This window comes from Salvelinus sp. IW2-2015, linkage group LG21, assembly GCF_002910315.2.
Source record: "Salvelinus sp. IW2-2015 linkage group LG21, ASM291031v2, whole genome shotgun sequence".
NCBI lineage: Eukaryota > Metazoa > Chordata > Actinopteri > Salmoniformes > Salmonidae > Salvelinus > Salvelinus sp. IW2-2015.
The window spans coordinates 3,116,344-3,127,133 of record NC_036861.1 but is presented as its reverse complement, the minus strand read 5'-3'; the positions used below and the strand labels follow the sequence as shown (position 1 = coordinate 3,127,133).

The 10,790-nt window shown below is 45.0% G+C and overlaps 1 pseudogene; it reads right to left on the bottom strand.

Annotated features, from left to right (window-relative positions):
- Window positions 1–3,062: 3,062 nt before the first annotated feature.
- On the bottom strand, window positions 3,063–4,817 carry LOC111982416 (GTP-binding protein Rhes pseudogene; annotated as a pseudogene).
- Window positions 4,818–10,790: the final 5,973 nt, after the last annotated feature.

Genomic DNA, 10,790 nt, shown 5'->3' with positions numbered 1-10,790 from the left:
CATGTATTTGTGATCAATTGAACTCCAACATTGAAGCAAGACTGGTACATGGTTAGTCTGTTCGAAAGGTTAATGAAAATCGCTTGTAGTTAGATGCCTATGGCCCAAAGCTCTTCGCAGGCGTTGAACTATAGCACAGTATTGTAACAAGTGGCAAGGCCTATTTTAGTCACAGATACCGATACCGCTCTAACTGAAGTCGGACAAGAATAGACACTTGCGCACAGTCTGTTTTCTGCACAAAAGAAACATAAGAATAGGTTATTTCATCTGTCACTTCGCAAATTACGATGGACAGACTGAGGTCCTCTGATTTATCAGCTATCAAAGAAGACTGCTCTGTTTTCATGGGGATTTGATCTCCTTTTGCTCATAGATTAAAACAGGGGATATGCATATCGAGGACTTAACTGAGCCCATTAACCACACGGAAGTAGACGAGGCTAAGCCTTTGAAGAGAACAAATGCTTAAATCTGCTCTTACGTATTTTCATGTGTAGCGATAATCTCTTCTCTCTTGTTCCCTTGAAGCTTTGTGTTCTGTTGAAGTCTGTCATGAGCAAACAACTCTGAGTGGTGAAGTACTGTGGCTCCATGTTCTGCAGAGGTGCATTGAATCGACCTGTTCTGTGTTTAGATATTGCTTGCCTCTCTCTCACAGCTATGTGTTTACCATCAGTGGAATGAAATACAACGTTCATGAACCTGTCGAGCTGAATAGGTCTGTCAGTTATTGCCTCTTTCTGCCAGCCTATTCAATAGCCCTGCTTCTCCCTTTTATGATCTACCTCACACTCAATGACTCAATGGAAACATTGTCTCAATGTTGACGGTGGTTTTGGTTGCGTGTGGTTAACATCTTGGTTTTGGGTTCCTCTAAATTCAAATGAAGGTTGTCTGTGTTTTCCATCTGAACCATGTCATGAAAGCAAGTGGTACTAGCTTAAATGTACAGCAATGAGGCAAGTGCATGGATCTATTAGGCAACTAGTCTGTTAAAGAAGTGAGGAAATATATATTTTGTGTAGTTATTTTTTTTGCCACGTGTGCTAGTGATATCACCTAATTTCACTTATGCTTGTCTGAGGATATAGTATTAATAGCAACTATGGTATATTGCTGGAAGTAGAAAGAACAGTTCATTATGGGCTAGAACATGGTGTCAAACGGCACCTGCCGTTTGTCTTGCAAGCAGAATATTAAGAGAATTGGTGTGTTGTCTCAAGCAGCTTGTTTTATCTCTCTTCACAGAACAGAGCAAATGTTTTAACTTAAGATGCATTGTAGTTGTCAAAAAGAGTCCAGAACCCTGAACTTGTTCTAAACGCCTCAGGATTCTCTGAAACATCTGCTGAGGAGCTTTGACCAAGTCCAGGGGCAGAGACGACAATAGACACTGGACATCCATCTGAACTGAGGACACGATATGTACTTTTAACTTAAAATAATAAAATAAACCAAAATAACAAAATAAACCAAGTCATTTCAATACAGTAGGCTATAGTACTGCATTTAGTAATCACTCATCACAGACAGAATTATTGCATATGAGAACCAATTTTAGGTATTGCAAATTAAAACGCCTCAGTCGTGTCATTGAATAACACTATTGTGACTCAAAGGCCTACGTACCTGTTTGACTGTGCGTGTATAGAGACCTCTCCAGTCGTCCATTCTATGAATGAATAGGGGGAGAGTACGGAAGAATGTTTTAACTGGACAGAAAGAGGAACTAGAGGACTAACGTTCATCAGGCCACTTCCTCATCGTAGACAGGAAACAATGCATCTGATGGGGGGACAGGGGGCCAACCACAGCTTTTGGTGGAGACGGTGTGTTGTACTTTACTTGTATGTTGGAAGCTGTGACCGTGTTGTCTGTGTTCATGACATACAGGGAAAATCAGCATACATATTTCTTTCAGAAGTTTTTAACATTCCTAATATCTGATGTATTGTGCAAGGCTATCGAAACAAGACAGAAATACAATACTTTGTAAGGGATATGCTTTGTAAAGTAAAAAAGTCCCAAGATGGGCTCACTCAAGTGCAGTATATTGTGGTAAATATAATTTGAGAAAGGTAGCCTATTGTCTCGTGATGATGCTAATTTGCATACAGTACTGAGGCTTGTGGCGCATGCCTAGACTGCTCACAGCAGGTGTAACTAATTAGGCCAAATTTTGTTTGTGAGAGCAAAGGTCAATGTCTCAAAGGAAGACTGATTAAATACAGTAATTTAAAGAAATACAATGATTTATGCTTATAAAGTTGATAAATATTTTATGAAGGGGGGGCGCAGTGAAAGACAACTGTCGTTAGAGGGCGACGTTGGACTATAATACAGCCTGCACAATTCAGTTCGACGCCTTTTCTGGACCAAGAAGTGGGGCTGTGTGAACTGAATCACAGTAAGCTATATCTGCAATTTTTTATAAGCCTATCTTATTCTTTACAAATTAAGGTTCAGGCTTAATGTTATTCATTTATATTTCAGGTAGCCTGATAACGCCAGCATAGTTGTCTTTAAACATTTTGGCGGAAAATCCATTGAGCCTTGTGTAATTGTAGGCTATACCCTAGGTCAGGGATGGGCAACTGGCAGCTCTTTTGTGGGCCCGCAGATCAATCCCCCCCCCCCCCCAAAAATGTAGCTTAGGGCCCCCAAAAGGCTAGGGCCTGCTCTGACTGCATGTGTGGGTATGGATGTGGGTATGCAGACCCGTGCTCCACAGCGGCCCCTCATGATGAGTCCCCACCCCCATCAAAGTTGCCCATCCCTGGCCTAGGCCTTCACTAGTAAGTGGGCTTTGGTAGTATGTTTTTGTAGTTTGTTTGTGGAAATTTGATCCACATCATGGTGCACCTGCACATCTATTGGGGTCATGATGATAGACAGACCGTTGCTATTTGATTGACGTGTGCGATGTCTGATGTGTGTGACGTCCGTTTCACTCCTCCAGTTTGTGTCTGCGTTGTTCATTCTCTATTGAGAGTGCAAATATGTGTCCCATATTCATAACGCAGTTAGTTAGATCATAGCTTTTTAAAATTTGTGTACTATTTATTTAGCTTTATGGGGTAAACATTCCATCTTAAAATGAACACTGGTAAAGCAGTTTAATGTATAAATCGTGAATAAAAAATACGTAAGAATGTAAAAACATGTTTAAAATAAAAAATTGCATGTAATAGACATTTGCATGTCACCACTTTTTACACACGTTAATCAAGTCATGCTTAATAGCAAATCAATCAAAAAAAACTTGAATACAAGCGAGTCCTTTGTAAACAATAATGCTGTGCTACACGTGAATTTCCAACTGAATAGATGGTGTTTTACATCAAACCATTGACTTTGCACAAACCCCAGCATATACATCTTTCTTTTGAGTCAATAAATACTCTTATTGTATGTTTGCAACAGTCAAATGTCTTATTGCAAGTAAATGTCAAACACACGTTGCAAAATTAGCATCATTTGAATACAAAAGCTATACATTGATCTAAACTGAAACAGCAGAAGCCTGTTAACCAAATAAGCAGCAACACATTACATTAAGTAATTACTGAGTAACAACTGAGCAGTTGAACATCTTTGTCACCTTTTCACCCTTATCTCCCCACCTTACAATGTTTACATTAGTTGGACCAAGTCCTCTTTCATAACCATTCATTGTCGCCCATTCTCTTCCCATATCAACCACATCGCTTGGACAAGGGAAGCAGACGTGGAATCAAGAGTGTTTGGGAGTTCAGTTCTGTTTCAGCACACTGGCAGTCCCTCACCTCAACCTTTTCAGCCCATACATAGTCAAGTTTCCCTCTCCCTCTTGTCCAGTAGCACTTTAACAGGTGTACTAGCCTACGCCCTTTCCCTCTCTTTCTCCTTCAACCTGCCCTATTARGAGATGATGCAGGAGTTGGTCTTGTTCATGGGCGGCCGGATGCCCTTGGGGTCTCCTTTGGGGAAGGTCTCCCTGCGGCGCCTCAGAGCAGGGCTCAGCCGRCAGGGCAGGTTGGTCTGCTGCAGCAGCTCCCTGAACACCTCCATCACGTTGTTGTTCTCCTTGGCCGACGTCTCCACGTAGCTGTTGTTCCAGTCCAGCTCCACTGTTGACAGTACGTCGTCAGCTGCCACCTGCCGGTCGCTTCCCGCTCGRTCTGMCTTGTTRCCCACCACCACGATCGGGGTGTACTTGTCCTCCTTGACCTCCAGGATCTCGTYKCGGAGGCTCTTGACGGCCTCCAGCGACTCTGCGTCGTCGACCGCGTAGACCAGGGCRAAGGCGTCGCTGTTCTGGATGGAGAGCTTGCGCATGGCAGGGAAGGAGTAGCTGCCGCTGGTGTCCAGGATCTCCACGGTGACCTTAGAGCCACCGATGTCGTACTCCTTGCTGTGCATCTCCTCCACGGTGCGCCGGTGCTTGGGCTCGAAGGTGTCCTGGAGGAAGCGGCGGATCAGGGCCGTCTTGCCCACGCCGGCCGCCCCCAGGAACACCAACCTCACCTGGGTCTTCTCCTTCACCTCTAGAGACATGATACTGCTTTTTGTCTGGATGACGATGTGCTTCTAAAAGTGTCTTTAAACTGACCGTTCAGTCACGGACAGTCTCTGTCAGTAGACAGGTAGAAGAGAAGAACACAAGACCAGTCAAACTCTTCTGTCTTCTGGTGAAGTTGCTGTCGGTATAAACAGCTGCGCAATTGCACACTGAGTGTAGATTGTCTGAGAATTCTGTACAGATTCGAGCAGAAGGTCTCTGATAGTGCTCAAAGTTCTCTTGTAATAGGTAGGTGCTTGTCTGCCTCTGTCGTTTTCCACGGTCCCTTTTATGTGTGTTTTTTGGTCGCAGGGATTCCATGCCCTCTTCCCGGCAGGAGCCAATCAGCACATGGCTGTCTATTGCGGCGTATGATACGAGCGGCCAATCACTGGTCTGCATGCAAATGTGTGTACTAGACAGATTTGGGAGGGGAAAACGAGGTGATATCTGAAAGTGTATAAACAAGAGCTACTGGAAAAGTGGAGCAGAGAAAATTTGGTAGGAGCAGCAGTCTGATTATCATTCAAAGCAGACTCACGTAACGTTAGCTCACAGATGAAAGAGCTGCCTGATCTCTTGATGTTCTATTTTGTGTTTATGTGCACAATGAAAAATACATATATTTTTGAAATATAGTAAATCCGCCTTGAGTAGTGATTACAATGTGTCTTTAGTTATACATTTATAGTTTGGACTTCAATTCAATAGAATGTGTTTGACAGTGATTACAACAGCAAAAGATTCCATCAAGGAGACTATAGTTTGCTGCTTGCTATGTATTTCCTCATGGTTGAAGTCTCTCAGTCCATATCTAAATGTGTTGATAATACGTTTAGAATCAAATGATGACATCCCACTTTATGACTCATGCTTGTCATTTTCTTCTACATAAACAACTCTTTGCCAGTGCAAGGACAGCTTGTCTGGTTTGCTATGGTCCTCCTGGTTAAGTAAACCGTTCACCTCACATGTTGATCATGGTAATGTCTATAGGTCACGCAAATAATGTATGACATAGATGATTAGCGTGACATAAATAAACCCTTTGGCAGTGTTGGCCTGATTATTTAAGAAGCCAATTAGTGAGCTGAATATTATATCAGATGAACTTAATCACAACACTCTGAATATTTTATCAGATGAACTTAGTCACAACACTCTGAATATAATATCAGATGAATTTAATCACAACACTCTGAATATTATATCAGATGAACTTAATCACAACACTCTGAATATTATACCAGATGAACTTAATCACAACACTGAATATAATATCAGATTAACTTAATCACAACACTCTGAATATTTTATCAGATGAATTTAATCACAACACTCTGAATATAATATCAGATTAACGTAATCACAACACTGAATATAATATCAGATGAACTTAATCACAACACCTATTCATGTATTTTTTTATGGACAGTCAGTGTAAATGACATGTACAGGTATGTGTTCACAGGAACTAACTCCAGTTGACCTTTCCACACCAGGGGTCTGTGTTGCTGATGAGTGAAACAACTCTACGGCCATAAGGTCCGCTCTGATGACACTTGACAACATTTCAAAAGCCCTCAATGCATTCTGAGGGAGATGCCACTACTGCGTTATTACCAGGAGGAAACTGTACCTGATACCTGTACCCGGGTCCACCGTTGGCAACAAAGGTGGTGTTTTGTATTCCACGAGTAGTTCAGCCAGGTAGACATTGGAGTAGGTGGTTATTGTTATTCAGCTGTAACACGCTGACTCAAAGAAATTATGTATTAGTGGCACCTCTTTTGAAAATCCTGCCAAATCCAATATGGTCCTCATAATCTTATTTCACTGAGAAAAAGAACGGTGTTTGCTGAGCATCTGGTTTTCGACTCCAGTAATGCTTCCACAAATTGAATATGTCTTGAGGCACATTTGTCCTTATTGCCTGAATCTTTAATACATTCTCTTTCCTCAGCATCCAATTAGGTGTAGGCTAAAGCATTTCATAGCCTTTGAGTGATATGTACGGAATCACGTCGCTCCTGTGTGAGAGCCAAATGCTTTACAGAAGGGAGCCCATTTCCTTCTTAAATTTCCCCTGGGATCTGCAGCGTTTGATGGACTGTGACTGTCCCTGTCCCTGCCTCGTCAGGCTAGTGACAGCATGGAACCATCGGGAGCTCCACGGAGGGACTCCCTCCCCTCCACGGTGTGTACCCGATCTCAGTTATCTTCTCTGGACCACTGGCTGTGTGATAGGCAGCAGAGCAGCCTGGGAAATATCATCTATACAATCTATGTTCCAAGACTGCCATGCACTCGTATACTACAAGGCTGTATGCACTCACAACTCTGGAATTTTAACCAGTGTTCTACCGTTCTTATTCATTCACAATGTTATGTCCACTCTGACATGACCTGAGACATTAGTGGGCTCATTTGGGAGCATGTCAAGTGTCCAGAACAACTAATTTCCAGTAAATAGGCCTATCTTCCATTGCATTTATTAGTGTACCTCTTTCTTCCCTTGTGACGTGGGCATAATGGGGAATCCTCGTAGTGCTGTAGATAGTATATTATAGTACAGTCTGTCCAAAAGCTGCCAATGTCCCATCACCAGGCAAGACACTGGTTCTCCCTGTCCTGCTGTTGATCTCAGGAAAAGGTTCTATCCCTGTGCTCCTCTACATCACAGATGAGTCCTCTGATTGAAACGAGACAGGAACAGCGTCAGCACATGGGAATACAAGGACACAAGACAATCAATGCTGAAGCGGGGAACAGAGCGAGGGAACAGACAGATATAGGGGACGTAATGACAGAGGTGATTGAGTCCAGGTGAGTCCAATAATCGCTGATGCGCGTGACGGGGATGTGAGGTGTGCGTAATGATGGTGGCAGGAGTGCGTAATGCTGGGGAGCCTGGCGCCCTCGAGTGCCAGGGGGGAAAAGCGGGGGCAGGCGTGACAGTACCCCCCCCCCCCCCTCCTCAGAGGTGGGAGAGCCTGGCGAGGCCTGTCGATACCGCTGAGGCGTGGGAGCCCGATGATCCGGCGGAGGCATAGCTGCCTGAGCCAGCTGGGCGTAAAAACCTGACGATCCGGCTGAGGCCTGACGTGCAATGGGCACCTTCCGAGCCATCCGAGGCAAGAAACCTCTCGAGCCAGCTAGGGCATGACAGCCCGACGAGCTGGCTTACCCGGAAAGCCAGTACTCCCCTTAATTTGGTGGCTTCAGCATTCTGTAAGGACCGACCCTGGAATAGAGAAGCAGAGAGGCGTGCGTTCATAGAGGCGTGCGTAACAGGGGAGTCAAGCATTTAATCAGGAACAGACATGAAACGAGTTTGTTCAACGCTGGTCCGACCAATCTGATTCCACGCTTCAAGATTGCTTCGATCACGTGGATTGGGATATGTTCCGCACTGCATCAAACAGCAACATTGACGAATACGCTGATTCGGTGAGCGAGTTTATTAGCAAGTGCATCGGCGATGTCGTACCCACAGCAACTATTAAAACATTCACAAACCAGAAACCGTGGATTGATGGCAGCATTCGCGCGAAACTGAAAGCGCAAACCACTGCTTTTAACCAGGGCAAGGTGACCAGAAACATGACCGAATACAAACAGTGTAGCTATTCCCTCCGCAAGGCAATCAAACAAGCTAAGCGTCAGTATAGCGACAAAGTAGAGTCGCAATTCAATGGCTCAGACACAAGAGGTATGTGGCAGGGTCTACAGACAATCACGGATTACAAAAAGAAAACCAGCCCCGTCGCGGACCAGGATGTCTCACTCCCAGACAGACTAAACAACTTCTTTATTCGCTTTCAGGACATTACAGTGCCACTGACACGGCCCGCTACCAAAGCCTGTGGACTCTCCTTCACTGCAGCCGACGTGAGTAAAACATTTAAACGTGTTAACCCTCGCAAGGCTGCAGGCCCAGACGGCATCCCCAGCCGCGTCCTCAGAGCATGCGCAGACCAGCTGGCTGGTGTGTTTACGGACATATTCAATCAATCCCTATCCCAGTCTGCTGTTCCAACATGCTTCAAGAGGGCCACCATTGTTCCTGTTCCCAAGAAAGCTAAGGTAACTGAGCTAAACGACTACCGCCCTGTAGCACTCACTTCCGTCATCATGAAGTGCTTTGAGAGACTAGTCAAGGATCATATCACCTCCACCCTACCTGACATCCTAGACCTACTCCAATTTGCTTACCGCCCCAATATGTCCACAGACGACGCAATCGCAACCACACTGCACACTGCCCTAACCCATCTGGACAAGAGGAATACCTATGTGAGAATGCTGTTCATCGACTACAGCTCAGCATTTAACACCATAGTACCCTGCAAACTCGTCATCAAGCTCGAGACCCAGGGTCTCGACCCCTCCCTGTGCAACTGGGTACTGGACTTCCTGACAGGCCTCCCCCAGGTGGTGAGGGTAGGTAACAACATCTCCACCCCACTGATCCTCAACACTGGGGCCCCACAAGGGTGCTTTCTGAGCCCTCTCCTGTACTCCCTGTTCACCCACGACTGTGTGGCCATGCATAACCTCCCACTCAACGTCAACAAAACAAAGGAGATGATCGTGGACTTCAGGAAACAGCAGAGGGAGCACCCCCCTATCCACATCGACGGGACAGTAGTGGAGAGGGTAGTAAGTTTCAAGTTCCTCGGCGTACACATCACGGACAAACTGAATTGACAAACTGAACCTCAGGAGGCTGAAGAAATTCGGCTGGTCACCAAAAGCACTCACAGACTTTTACAGATGCACAATCGAGAGCATCCTGTTGGGCTGTATCACCGCCTGGTACGGCAACTGCTCCGCCCACAACCGTAAGGCTCTCCAGAGGGTTTTGAGGTCTGCACGCATCACCGTGGGCAAACTACCTGCCCTCCAGGACACCTACACCACCCGATGTCACAGGAAGGCCATAAAGATCATCAAGGACAACAACCACCCGAGCYACTGYCTGTTCACCCCGCTATCATCCAGAAGGCKARGWCAGTACAGGKGCATCRAAGCAGGGACCGAGAGACTGAAAAACAGCTTCTATCTCAAGGCCATCAGACTGTTAAACAGCCACCACTAACATTGAGTGGCTGCTGCCAACATACTGACTCAACTCCAGCCACTTTAATAATGGAAAAATGTATTTAAAAATGTATCACTAGCCACTTTAAACAATGCCACTTAATATAATGTTTACATACCCTACATTACTCATCTCATATGTATATACTGTACACTATACCATCTACTGCATCTTGCCATCTTTATGTAATACATGTATCACTAGACACTTTAAACAATGGCACTTTTATATGTTTACATACCCTACATTACTCATCTCATATGTATATACTGTACTCTATACCATCTACTGCATCTTGCCTATGCCGTTCTGTACCATCACTCATTCATATATTTTTATGTACATATTCTTCATCCCTTTACACTTGTGTGTATATGGTAGTTGTGAAATTGTTAGGTTAGATTACTCGTTGGTTATTACTGCATTGTCGGAACTAGAAGCACAAGCATTTCGCTACACTCGCATTAACATCTGCTAACCATGTGTGTGACAAATAAAATTTGATTTGATCAGCACACGGGTATACAAGGACATAAGACAATCAATGCTGAAGCGGGGAACAGAGCGGGGGAACAGACAGATATAGGGGACGTAATGACAGAGGTGACTGACTCCAGGTGAGTCCAATAATCGCTGATGCGCGTGATGGGGGAAGGCAGGTGTGCGTAATGATGGTGGCAGGAGTGCGTACTGCTGGGGAGCCTGGCGCCCTCGAGTGCCAGTGGGGAAGAGCGGGAGCTTGCGTGACAACAGGTGTCTTTTGTGTTGTCATGGCGGCAGTGATGGAGATGTTTGGGCGAAGGGGGGCGATCATGTGCACTCATGCAGTCCACTTCTTCTCTAATTGCTCGTGCCCTTCTTCTCCTTGACTGTTTAATGTTCCCAAGACAAAGCCCCTCCACCATTGTGGGTCTCCCCCCGCGTAGGAGAGCCCAATTAGGCTGCACACGCACCCAGGTGTGCCAAGCTCTATCGCTCCTTCAGCTCCGACATTACATGTGCGAGTGCCGGACAGACATCCATTTACTACGGTAATTACACAAGAATTCATTTACAATCATTATCAAGATCACAGCAACATTCATTTGCAATCACCTAAAACCTTCGACAGACTTTCTAATCATTTTTAATCATCAGTCATTA